Source organism: Centruroides vittatus, unplaced genomic scaffold, assembly GCF_030686945.1.
Source record: "Centruroides vittatus isolate TY-2023 unplaced genomic scaffold, ASM3068694v2 scaffold_384, whole genome shotgun sequence".
NCBI classification, from domain to species: Eukaryota; Metazoa; Arthropoda; class Arachnida; order Scorpiones; family Buthidae; genus Centruroides; species Centruroides vittatus.
In genome coordinates this window covers 620,379-634,468 of record NW_027122705.1, presented here as the reverse complement: position 1 = coordinate 634,468, position 14,090 = coordinate 620,379, and the positions used below count along the sequence as shown (strand labels likewise).

Below are 14,090 nucleotides of genomic sequence, written 5' to 3'. Positions count from 1 at the left end.
CAATATGCAAATAGGCGTAATACAGGAAGCTTGTGCTCCAAGTTATTCCAAAGTATAGAATTATGCTAATTAAGTTAAATTTTGTGTTGAACTGATTCATAAAATTCCACAATTCTTGGTGATGAATCATCACATTTTGTAATTTTATTTTCGCATTTCTATCAGTTCTTCTTGTCGAAGATAATTCGCAAAAAAGTTCTTCGAATTCTTTATGAGGTACAAGAATCAGAAACGCAGCTAACAGTAAAAAATGTGCTATTCCGCCTATAGTTAAACTTGTTGTAAATCCAGTATTGACAGTGCATAGCAGGGATTCAAGTTGAAAGTGTTGCTTATTTACAACAGCAGGATAATAAACAGTCAGATTCAAAATATGAAAAGTGATTATTAATGTTATGACAATAAACGATACACAAAGGGAGGCATTTCTTACTAGAACGTTATTCTCGAGAATCATTTTTTCATAGAAGAATCTGTTTTTTAGTCTGGTAATCAGATTGAACTTGTTGCTGCTCAGAAAAGTTACAGTGATTGACCACGTGAGAAATAGAGATAGAAATGCAGTCTTCATTATAGCAGCGTCACCTCTGAAAACATCATACCATCCAAGACACAATGCATATTCTCCTAAACTTGGCAATGATTGCCACAAGAAAAGTGCAGTGAATTGCCAGGATGTAAATTGTACGAATTGAATGTAGATATTTTTCAACTTTAAATATTTCTGTTCGGAAATTGGGTTTATACAGGTGCAAATTTGTAAAGGATCCAAACCGAAAATGAGATTTGTTCTCCAGCAGGGTTCGAGGAAACAATTCATGCAAACTTCTTGTTCGCTATTTAGATTCATGCTGCTGTTCTTTGTATGAAACTAATCATACTGCAAAATTACTGAAAACTGCAAGTTATATAATGACATTTGCTCGGATAGCTAGTACCTATAATGTTAATTTATGATGGAATAATGCGAATTATGCTAATTTAGAATGGAATCAATAAATTTTCTCTGTACCTTGAAAGTTAATGGTCATTTTGTGTGTATACGCATTCCCATTTAATGTGTTTACATTGTTAATTGAAATGAATTTACTTGTTTACTGGATCAGAAAATATTTTGATATTGAAATTGTTATATTACTAATACGAGGACACAATTTTCTCAAGAACACTTTGAATTCCGTAGATATTAATGACTTGAAACCGTGTCGTGCTTGATTCTTGTTGACTATGAACACAATATAGTGCTTACGACGATCACTTGGCTTTCTTTCTCCCTGTTATTTAGTTGAGACAAGCATTACATGCGAATGTAGCTCGTTTCGGGCCTAATATGCCCCTCTTCAGTCAACTAAACATTAAGACGATGACGCTTGCTACTGATGTTAAGAACATTGTTTTTAAAACTTTAACTTTACAGACATTTTAACTTTAAAACTATTTAACTTTACAAACTTTTTAACTTTAAAACTTCGACTACAATCACACTGTTGCTTCTCGGCACTTCAACTGTCGTGCTCATTAGCATATTCTTTCGTGTCCGAGGTTAACTGATGCGGAGTTGGATTTTCGTAACTAAGAATGAAGATTTTAGTGTATATTAATTCTTATAATATGTTTTATAATATTTTTAACCAATTTCCATTAATCTTAACGCTTGGATATTTATTGATGCTGTTCTGACTCTTGAAAATTTCCACACTTTCTTTAAACTTCCTATTATATTCTTTAGGTTCTTTATGTAAAATTTTTACGTTATTTTGATCGATGTTACAGCTGTTTATCGTGCAATGCTCGAGGAACGCTGAATTAATTCTACGATATTTAAGATCTGCTACGTGCTCTTTGAGTCTTATTTTCATTTTTCTCTTTGTTTCACCTATATAAACGTTTTTAGTACTGCTTGTACATGGGATTTGGTAAACTATATTCCGCATTTCCTCTATTGGTTGTGCTTCTTTTTTAACGGTCTGCCTAGCTTTGATTCTGGCGGATAGCTTGTCATACTTGGGTGCTAATTTGATACTAATTTTTTGAGTTTCTTTATTTTTTTTCGTATAACCCTTTAATGTATGGGAACGCAACGTATTTAGGTTTTAATTTTTCTTTTTTACTTATAGTGATATCCGGATTGTTAAGCTTTTTTTCCCATGCGTCAAGTAGTCGTCTCGGATAACCATCTAAGAAGAATTTTTTCTTTAGATCCAATATACTTTTTTGCGTATTAATTATTTTACTTGTTTTGTTTATGATTTTTTTGTATTCCATGGTAAAAATGTTCCTTTTTATATGTAAAGGGATATTTGAGCTGTATTTTATGGTTGTGTTTATTGCGCACGGTTTTTTATAAACTTCAAACTCGAGTTCATTTTTTCTGCGTTTTATCGTAATATCTAAATAACTCAACTTGTGCTCTATGTTGTCTTCTTCTTCCACTTTAAATTGTATAGTTTCGCTTATATTATTTGCCAGTTTAATTATTTCTTCTATTTTTACTTGTGTTTCATTATATATAATCAAGATGTCATTGACGTATCTCCTGTAAAATTTTATTCCGTTTATATTATCAATCAGTTTATGAATGTCGATCATTATCAGCTCGGCCAATTTAGGTCTTATAACCGACCCCATGCTGATACCTTCGACTTGTGTGTAGTATTTGTCGTTTATTTGAAAATAATTACTACGGTAACAAAATTCTATTAAATCTATTTTTTCTTTTTTCATGTTAAGTTGTGTGAGTTTATTTTCGATCGTATCCCATGTTATCGACGGGTACATGTCCACTATATCTAAGCTGGCAATTTTATATATTTCTTCAATGTTCAGTTTTTTCAGTTCATGCAACAGTTTATCAGTGTTTTTAACGGAGTAATACGAATTTTGATATTGGCTCAGTTCATGTTTAAGAAATTTTTTTAGGTTATACAATGTGGAATTCCTAAAGTCAACAATTGGCCTGACTTTCTCACCAATCTTGTAAGTCTTTAATTGGATATTCAGTTTAGGCGTGCGTTCATTATCCTCGCTGAGTATGAACCATTTTTGTTTATTATCTAATTCTTTTTGCTTTTGTAGCAGCGTAACTCTTTTCTTTAATTCCAGAAAAATGACTTTTTTCGGATCTATAGGCAATTCTCTAAATTTCGAATTTTCTACTATTTCTAATTTTTTTGTTTTAATCCATTCCTTGGTTACTATAATTAGTTGTTTAGATTTATCAGCTTTAATTATATCCAAATTATTATTATTTAAAAAATTATATAATTTATCTATTTTGGTTTTATATTGTAAATAATTTTTGTCTCTTATAACTGTCTTCCCTTTACTTCTTGTCACATATTTCTTTATCTTATTACTAAAATTTATCTTAAAAGAGTTCGATTCTGTTTCAGGCATGCCGGTGAGTATGTGATCTAGATTAGGGAGTATGTCTATTACTTCCCATTTGTTAGGGCCGTAGAAATCGAGTCCTTCCTCTAATATTTCGTCTATTTCTTCAGGTATTGTAACTTGTGTTTTATTCAAAATTAGTGATTTTTTCCATTCCTGCATTTCTTCTATTGTCAGATATTCAAACTTTTCTATTAGTTTTTTATGTTTGTTAACAGCGTACCTCTTTATGTTTCTTTTATGATTCTTGTTATCCTCAATTTGTATGTCGTTGCTTTGTGTACTAGATTCTTTTAAAGATTTTCTTAAGGTTCGTTTTAATCTTCTAATTTTTAAGTACTTAAACTTTATGGCAGATCTTAGTATTTTAAAATTAATATTTATTCTATCTCTTGGGGGTATAACTTCTGAAATTGATTTTGGTAGAAAGAGTGTTCTCAAAATTGTTTTCTCTTTAAGATGTATTTTAAGGTATCTTAACCTCTTAACAGTGGAACAGTCAGCCGTAGCACTTCCACTTAGTTGTGGAGCTAAAGCGTGGGAAATTTTTAAAGAATTTTCCCACGCGTTTTTCTCGTTTCCGTTAAGAAAAAAAAAATTTTAAACAGTTACGTCTAGTAAAGAAAAAATCGTTCTTTATTGTCATATAATATTTTTATATATAAATTTTTTCGCGGTAATTTTTTGCAAAATTTTTCAAAAAAAATTTATAATAAATTCTTTTTTGATTTTCCATCCGTTACGATTTTTCCAAAAGTTTTGAATTTATTTTCAATTTTATATAATTTTTTAAAGTTTTAGGCATTTAAGTAATGACGATTTTTTCCAACTTGCAAATCAAATTCAAGAAAATGTAATTGACAGTTAACGAATTTCATCCACAACAATAGATGACGTAAAGGTTGTTACGTTTACAACTACGACGACTGGCGGCCTTTCCCACCAGACTGAAATGTGGGTGAAGGTCGTCTCGTGTTCTACATTCTGTAGAAGTGACGTAATCATTGTAAATAAAAGAAAATTTCAGTTTATCTTTTATTTAAAAGTTTAAAATTCGTTGTTCAAATTTACACCGAAATATTAAAGCGAATTAAAATATTAGCATTTTGTAAATAAACTTACTTGACATATAATAAATTTGAATAAATTAATTTTTAAGAAACAACAAAAAATGTAGAAATATTTTTATATTCATCTTCACATTTATAACATATGTTATCGTCATTGACCGATATTTAATTTTAAAAACAATTTTCATCATTGGCATGCATCAGAAATAAAAGCATAACTTCCCTAAAACACACTTCACTGAGAGGGTCTGCTTCACTCTGAAAAAGCAGACAGTTTTATGTCAGAAATCCAATGTGTGACCTACTTTCTCTAACATAGTAAAACAAACTAAGTTACAGTACAACAATACACATAAACACAAATAAATTAGTAGTCCAATAATACATACCTTCATTTATATCCATATGTAATATCCAAAAATCAGTTCTCGCAAATTGTCGAAAAAATAAATTATTTTCAACTTTCTTTCTGAATTTAGAACTAATTCACAGTAAACTTTACGCCTTTAAATATCCATTGCAATCAACGCAAAATGTATGAATCCACGTAATAAAAAATTATCGCAGTGAACTTCGAAAAAACGAGAAACAAAGAATCATTAAACCGCACTTCACGAACTGGTGATCACGTGATTCCGTATCAACTAAATAAAAGATAAAAGAAAGCCAAGTGATCGTCAAAGCACTATATTGTGTTTCGTAATTAAGAAGAATTAAGCGCGACACGGTTTCAAGTCATTAATAAATTATAATAATAAAAATCAAGTAATCGAAAATAATTTTCATACGAAATCTGCTTCAGTGTAATTTTCGTTGTAATCATATATTTAAAAACAAAAATGAATTGGCTGATTTTAATTTGTTGATTTTGTTAATATTTTTAACTTTTTTCTCATTATTTACCCAGAGCTGCGATACAAACTTTATTCTGTTCATTTCTCTAATAAATCAATTATTGTAAATTTGTGAAAAATCTGTTAAAACGAAATAAAATTAATTCTTCTCATTCGCAAGTGAAATATTTCCAAAGACCTCATTACATGTTTCACGGAATTTTGATGACATCTTCAATTTCACTAATCCAGAAAACACAGAATGCAAAGTTGTGGCCATCTGAAAATGGAAATATATTTTAAAATATTAATTAAAATAGTGATATTATTACTATTTTTAAAATTAACGACAGTTCGTTATGAGTCACGAGTATTTTAAATTCCACGTATTTTATGCACATTTTTGTGATTTAAACTAATCAACGCACTATAGTTGTGGTCTATGCAAGTGAATTTAATTCAACAGCTACACAATAAATACTGTTTGAATGATAAGATGTAATTATAATAATCAATTTACAGAAACATGTAATACAAAGAAAATACTAACAACTTGGGTAAGTTACAATTTCAAGTTAAAAAAGAACATTGTAAATTTTACTGTTACTTTATTTTAGCAATTTACTGTTGAGCAGCTGTTTATTTATAACAAAATATTTACCTGAAATCGAAATAAGTAAATTTGACAAAAGTTCTGCAAAAATCAATTGCACTGTAAAACTTTATTGGAAGTCCAAATATATAATAGTTAAAAAACTTTTTACGTTTACTGTGTTTCTACAAAATGTTTGAAAATTCTCTATCCAACATTATGTACCATACACCACTAACAACGGAAAGGTAAACGTGCAAACACAAAATTATGAGTCATGAATGTGTATTTATTTTTTTATCGTCTTCATTTAAAATTATGTGTTAATCAGGCGTAATTTGAGAAGTGCTTGAATATTATTGTGCCTAAAATATCGAACAACTACAGTCAGTAAACTTACCTTGACAGGAATTTTCTTATTGATGAAGAAGAAACCGCCAACCGATAGACACAAGGAAACTTTACCAAATCTCTTCATAAAGTTCAATATCTAAAAAGAAACAGTATTTAATATTAAATTAACCAAACCAGATCTCATTTATTATAAAAACAAAATCATGAGATACTTTAAGCTTTTCTTGTAGTTCTAAATCACAAGTTGCAAATTGCCGAATGTCTTGAAATCCATTTTGCATCTATAAATTTAAAATTATATTAATTTAATGAATATAAAGCGCCACTTAATCTAATGTAAGTACCGTAAAAGCGATGCTACAGAGAATACAACCACAAATAATGCAAATGAACGAAAAAATAATCGCCAACGTAAAGATCGAAATTTTAAAATACTCATGCATATCAATATGCAAATAGGCGTAATACAGGAAGCTTGTGCTCCAAGTTATTCCAAAGTATAGAATTATGCTAATTAAGTTAAATTTTGTGTTGAACTGATTCATAAAATTCCACAATTCTTGGTGATGAATCATCACATTTTGTAATTTTATTTTCGCATTTCTATCAGTTCTTCTTGTCGAAGATAATTCGCAAAAAAGTTCTTCGAATTCTTTATGAGGTACAAGAATCAGAAACGCAGCTAACAGTAAAAAATGTGCTATTCCGCCTATAGTTAAACTTGTTGTAAATCCAGTATTGACAGTGCATAGCAGGGATTCAAGTTGAAAGTGTTGCTTATTTACAACAGCAGGATAATAAACAGTCAGATTCAAAATATGAAAAGTGATTATTAATGTTATGACAATAAACGATACACAAAGGGAGGCATTTCTTACTAGAACGTTATTCTCGAGAATCATTTTTTCATAGAAGAATCTGTTTTTTAGTCTGGTAATCAGATTGAACTTGTTGCTGCTCAGAAAAGTTACAGTGATTGACCACGTGAGAAATAGAGATAGAAATGCAGTCTTCATTATAGCAGCGTCACCTCTGAAAACATCATACCATCCAAGACACAATGCATATTCTCCTAAACTTGGCAATGATTGCCACAAGAAAAGTGCAGTGAATTGCCAGGATGTAAATTGTACGAATTGAATGTAGATATTTTTCAACTTTAAATATTTCTGTTCGGAAATTGGGTTTATACAGGTGCAAATTTGTAAAGGATCCAAACCGAAAATGAGATTTGTTCTCCAGCAGGGTTCGAGGAAACAATTCATGCAAACTTCTTGTTCGCTATTTAGATTCATGCTGCTGTTCTTTGTATGAAACTAATCATACTGCAAAATTACTGAAAACTGCAAGTTATATAATGACATTTGCTCGGATAGCTAGTACCTATAATGTTAATTTATGATGGAATAATGCGAATTATGCTAATTTAGAATGGAATCAATAAATTTTCTCTGTACCTTGAAAGTTAATGGTCATTTTGTGTGTATACGCATTCCCATTTAATGTGTTTACATTGTTAATTGAAATGAATTTACTTGTTTACTGGATCAGAAAATATTTTGATATTGAAATTGTTATATTACTAATACGAGGACACAATTTTCTCAAGAACACTTTGAATTCCGTAGATATTAATGACTTGAAACCGTGTCGTGCTTGATTCTTGTTGACTATGAACACAATATAGTGCTTACGACGATCACTTGGCTTTCTTTCTCCCTGTTATTTAGTTGAGACAAGCATTACATGCGAATGTAGCTCGTTTCGGGCCTAATATGCCCCTCTTCAGTCAACTAAACATTAAGACGATGACGCTTGCTACTGATGTTAAGAACATTGTTTTTAAAACTTTAACTTTACAGACATTTTAACTTTAAAACTATTTAACTTTACAAACTTTTTAACTTTAAAACTTCGACTACAATCACACTGTTGCTTCTCGGCACTTCAACTGTCGTGCTCATTAGCATATTCTTTCGTGTCCGAGGTTAACTGATGCGGAGTTGGATTTTCGTAACTAAGAATGAAGATTTTAGTGTATATTAATTCTTATAATATGTTTTATAATATTTTTAACCAATTTCCATTAATCTTAACGCTTGGATATTTATTGATGCTGTTCTGACTCTTGAAAATTTCCACACTTTCTTTAAACTTCCTATTATATTCTTTAGGTTCTTTATGTAAAATTTTTACGTTATTTTGATCGATGTTACAGCTGTTTATCGTGCAATGCTCGAGGAACGCTGAATTAATTCTACGATATTTAAGATCTGCTACGTGCTCTTTGAGTCTTATTTTCATTTTTCTCTTTGTTTCACCTATATAAACGTTTTTAGTACTGCTTGTACATGGGATTTGGTAAACTATATTCCGCATTTCCTCTATTGGTTGTGCTTCTTTTTTAACGGTCTGCCTAGCTTTGATTCTGGCGGATAGCTTGTCATACTTGGGTGCTAATTTGATACTAATTTTTTGAGTTTCTTTATTTTTTTTCGTATAACCCTTTAATGTATGGGAACGCAACGTATTTAGGTTTTAATTTTTCTTTTTTACTTATAGTGATATCCGGATTGTTAAGCTTTTTTTCCCATGCGTCAAGTAGTCGTCTCGGATAACCATCTAAGAAGAATTTTTTCTTTAGATCCAATATACTTTTTTGCGTATTAATTATTTTACTTGTTTTGTTTATGATTTTTTTGTATTCCATGGTAAAAATGTTCCTTTTTATATGTAAAGGGATATTTGAGCTGTATTTTATGGTTGTGTTTATTGCGCACGGTTTTTTATAAACTTCAAACTCGAGTTCATTTTTTCTGCGTTTTATCGTAATATCTAAATAACTCAACTTGTGCTCTATGTTGTCTTCTTCTTCCACTTTAAATTGTATAGTTTCGCTTATATTATTTGCCAGTTTAATTATTTCTTCTATTTTTACTTGTGTTTCATTATATATAATCAAGATGTCATTGACGTATCTCCTGTAAAATTTTATTCCGTTTATATTATCAATCAGTTTATGAATGTCGATCATTATCAGCTCGGCCAATTTAGGTCTTATAACCGACCCCATGCTGATACCTTCGACTTGTGTGTAGTATTTGTCGTTTATTTGAAAATAATTACTACGGTAACAAAATTCTATTAAATCTATTTTTTCTTTTTTCATGTTAAGTTGTGTGAGTTTATTTTCGATCGTATCCCATGTTATCGACGGGTACATGTCCACTATATCTAAGCTGGCAATTTTATATATTTCTTCAATGTTCAGTTTTTTCAGTTCATGCAACAGTTTATCAGTGTTTTTAACGGAGTAATACGAATTTTGATATTGGCTCAGTTCATGTTTAAGAAATTTTTTTAGGTTATACAATGTGGAATTCCTAAAGTCAACAATTGGCCTGACTTTCTCACCAATCTTGTAAGTCTTTAATTGGATATTCAGTTTAGGCGTGCGTTCATTATCCTCGCTGAGTATGAACCATTTTTGTTTATTATCTAATTCTTTTTGCTTTTGTAGCAGCGTAACTCTTTTCTTTAATTCCAGAAAAATGACTTTTTTCGGATCTATAGGCAATTCTCTAAATTTCGAATTTTCTACTATTTCTAATTTTTTTGTTTTAATCCATTCCTTGGTTACTATAATTAGTTGTTTAGATTTATCAGCTTTAATTATATCCAAATTATTATTATTTAAAAAATTATATAATTTATCTATTTTGGTTTTATATTGTAAATAATTTTTGTCTCTTATAACTGTCTTCCCTTTACTTCTTGTCACATATTTCTTTATCTTATTACTAAAATTTATCTTAAAAGAGTTCGATTCTGTTTCAGGCATGCCGGTGAGTATGTGATCTAGATTAGGGAGTATGTCTATTACTTCCCATTTGTTAGGGCCGTAGAAATCGAGTCCTTCCTCTAATATTTCGTCTATTTCTTCAGGTATTGTAACTTGTGTTTTATTCAAAATTAGTGATTTTTTCCATTCCTGCATTTCTTCTATTGTCAGATATTCAAACTTTTCTATTAGTTTTTTATGTTTGTTAACAGCGTACCTCTTTATGTTTCTTTTATGATTCTTGTTATCCTCAATTTGTATGTCGTTGCTTTGTGTACTAGATTCTTTTAAAGATTTTCTTAAGGTTCGTTTTAATCTTCTAATTTTTAAGTACTTAAACTTTATGGCAGATCTTAGTATTTTAAAATTAATATTTATTCTATCTCTTGGGGGTATAACTTCTGAAATTGATTTTGGTAGAAAGAGTGTTCTCAAAATTGTTTTCTCTTTAAGATGTATTTTAAGGTATCTTAACCTCTTAACAGTGGAACAGTCAGCCGTAGCACTTCCACTTAGTTGTGGAGCTAAAGCGTGGGAAATTTTTAAAGAATTTTCCCACGCGTTTTTCTCGTTTCCGTTAAGAAAAAAAAAATTTTAAACAGTTACGTCTAGTAAAGAAAAAATCGTTCTTTATTGTCATATAATATTTTTATATATAAATTTTTTCGCGGTAATTTTTTGCAAAATTTTTCAAAAAAAATTTATAATAAATTCTTTTTTGATTTTCCATCCGTTACGATTTTTCCAAAAGTTTTGAATTTATTTTCAATTTTATATAATTTTTTAAAGTTTTAGGCATTTAAGTAATGACGATTTTTTCCAACTTGCAAATCAAATTCAAGAAAATGTAATTGACAGTTAACGAATTTCATCCACAACAATAGATGACGTAAAGGTTGTTACGTTTACAACTACGACGACTGGCGGCCTTTCCCACCAGACTGAAATGTGGGTGAAGGTCGTCTCGTGTTCTACATTCTGTAGAAGTGACGTAATCATTGTAAATAAAAGAAAATTTCAGTTTATCTTTTATTTAAAAGTTTAAAATTCGTTGTTCAAATTTACACCGAAATATTAAAGCGAATTAAAATATTAGCATTTTGTAAATAAACTTACTTGACATATAATAAATTTGAATAAATTAATTTTTAAGAAACAACAAAAAATGTAGAAATATTTTTATATTCATCTTCACATTTATAACATATGTTATCGTCATTGACCGATATTTAATTTTAAAAACAATTTTCATCATTGGCATGCATCAGAAATAAAAGCATAACTTCCCTAAAACACACTTCACTGAGAGGGTCTGCTTCACTCTGAAAAAGCAGACAGTTTTATGTCAGAAATCCAATGTGTGACCTACTTTCTCTAACATAGTAAAACAAACTAAGTTACAGTACAACAATACACATAAACACAAATAAATTAGTAGTCCAATAATACATACCTTCATTTATATCCATATGTAATATCCAAAAATCAGTTCTCGCAAATTGTCGAAAAAATAAATTATTTTCAACTTTCTTTCTGAATTTAGAACTAATTCACAGTAAACTTTACGCCTTTAAATATCCATTGCAATCAACGCAAAATGTATGAATCCACGTAATAAAAAATTATCGCAGTGAACTTCGAAAAAACGAGAAACAAAGAATCATTAAACCGCACTTCACGAACTGGTGATCACGTGATTCCGTATCAACTAAATAAAAGATAAAAGAAAGCCAAGTGATCGTCAAAGCACTATATTGTGTTTCGTAATTAAGAAGAATTAAGCGCGACACGGTTTCAAGTCATTAATAAATTATAATAATAAAAATCAAGTAATCGAAAATAATTTTCATACGAAATCTGCTTCAGTGTAATTTTCGTTGTAATCATATATTTAAAAACAAAAATGAATTGGCTGATTTTAATTTGTTGATTTTGTTAATATTTTTAACTTTTTTCTCATTATTTACCCAGAGCTGCGATACAAACTTTATTCTGTTCATTTCTCTAATAAATCAATTATTGTAAATTTGTGAAAAATCTGTTAAAACGAAATAAAATTAATTCTTCTCATTCGCAAGTGAAATATTTCCAAAGACCTCATTACATGTTTCACGGAATTTTGATGACATCTTCAATTTCACTAATCCAGAAAACACAGAATGCAAAGTTGTGGCCATCTGAAAATGGAAATATATTTTAAAATATTAATTAAAATAGTGATATTATTACTATTTTTAAAATTAACGACAGTTCGTTATGAGTCACGAGTATTTTAAATTCCACGTATTTTATGCACATTTTTGTGATTTAAACTAATCAACGCACTATAGTTGTGGTCTATGCAAGTGAATTTAATTCAACAGCTACACAATAAATACTGTTTGAATGATAAGATGTAATTATAATAATCAATTTACAGAAACATGTAATACAAAGAAAATACTAACAACTTGGGTAAGTTACAATTTCAAGTTAAAAAAGAACATTGTAAATTTTACTGTTACTTTATTTTAGCAATTTACTGTTGAGCAGCTGTTTATTTATAACAAAATATTTACCTGAAATCGAAATAAGTAAATTTGACAAAAGTTCTGCAAAAATCAATTGCACTGTAAAACTTTATTGGAAGTCCAAATATATAATAGTTAAAAAACTTTTTACGTTTACTGTGTTTCTACAAAATGTTTGAAAATTCTCTATCCAACATTATGTACCATACACCACTAACAACGGAAAGGTAAACGTGCAAACACAAAATTATGAGTCATGAATGTGTATTTATTTTTTTATCGTCTTCATTTAAAATTATGTGTTAATCAGGCGTAATTTGAGAAGTGCTTGAATATTATTGTGCCTAAAATATCGAACAACTACAGTCAGTAAACTTACCTTGACAGGAATTTTCTTATTGATGAAGAAGAAACCGCCAACCGATAGACACAAGGAAACTTTACCAAATCTCTTCATAAAGTTCAATATCTAAAAAGAAACAGTATTTAATATTAAATTAACCAAACCAGATCTCATTTATTATAAAAACAAAATCATGAGATACTTTAAGCTTTTCTTGTAGTTCTAAATCACAAGTTGCAAATTGCCGAATGTCTTGAAATCCATTTTGCATCTATAAATTTAAAATTATATTAATTTAATGAATATAAAGCGCCACTTAATCTAATGTAAGTACCGTAAAAGCGATGCTACAGAGAATACAACCACAAATAATGCAAATGAACGAAAAAATAATCGCCAACGTAAAGATCGAAATTTTAAAATACTCATGCATATCAATATGCAAATAGGCGTAATACAGGAAGCTTGTGCTCCAAGTTATTCCAAAGTATAGAATTATGCTAATTAAGTTAAATTTTGTGTTGAACTGATTCATAAAATTCCACAATTCTTGGTGATGAATCATCACATTTTGTAATTTTATTTTCGCATTTCTATCAGTTCTTCTTGTCGAAGATAATTCGCAAAAAAGTTCTTCGAATTCTTTATGAGGTACAAGAATCAGAAACGCAGCTAACAGTAAAAAATGTGCTATTCCGCCTATAGTTAAACTTGTTGTAAATCCAGTATTGACAGTGCATAGCAGGGATTCAAGTTGAAAGTGTTGCTTATTTACAACAGCAGGATAATAAACAGTCAGATTCAAAATATGAAAAGTGATTATTAATGTTATGACAATAAACGATACACAAAGGGAGGCATTTCTTACTAGAACGTTATTCTCGAGAATCATTTTTTCATAGAAGAATCTGTTTTTTAGTCTGGTAATCAGATTGAACTTGTTGCTGCTCAGAAAAGTTACAGTGATTGACCACGTGAGAAATAGAGATAGAAATGCAGTCTTCATTATAGCAGCGTCACCTCTGAAAACATCATACCATCCAAGACACAATGCATATTCTCCTAAACTTGGCAATGATTGCCACAAGAAAAGTGCAGTGAATTGCCAGGATGTAAATTGTACGAATTGAATGTAGATATTTTTCAACTTTAAATAT

General features: G+C 29.6%; 2 long non-coding RNA genes across 2 annotated transcripts; both read right to left on the bottom strand.

Moving 5' to 3' along the window:
* Positions 1 to 5,517: 5,517 nt before the first annotated feature.
* Positions 5,518 to 6,521, bottom strand: LOC136988691 (uncharacterized). The gene is made up of 3 exons (XR_010882798.1): positions 6,452 to 6,521; positions 6,286 to 6,375; positions 5,518 to 5,573 (listed from the first exon to the last, which is right to left on the bottom strand). It is a non-coding gene; the product is annotated as an uncharacterized lncRNA (long non-coding RNA).
* Positions 6,522 to 12,088: 5,567 nt separating this feature from the next.
* On the bottom strand, positions 12,089 to 13,205 carry LOC136988689 (uncharacterized). The gene is made up of 3 exons (XR_010882797.1): positions 13,136 to 13,205; positions 12,970 to 13,059; positions 12,089 to 12,257 (listed from the first exon to the last, which is right to left on the bottom strand). It is a non-coding gene; the product is annotated as an uncharacterized lncRNA (long non-coding RNA).
* Positions 13,206 to 14,090: the final 885 nt, after the last annotated feature.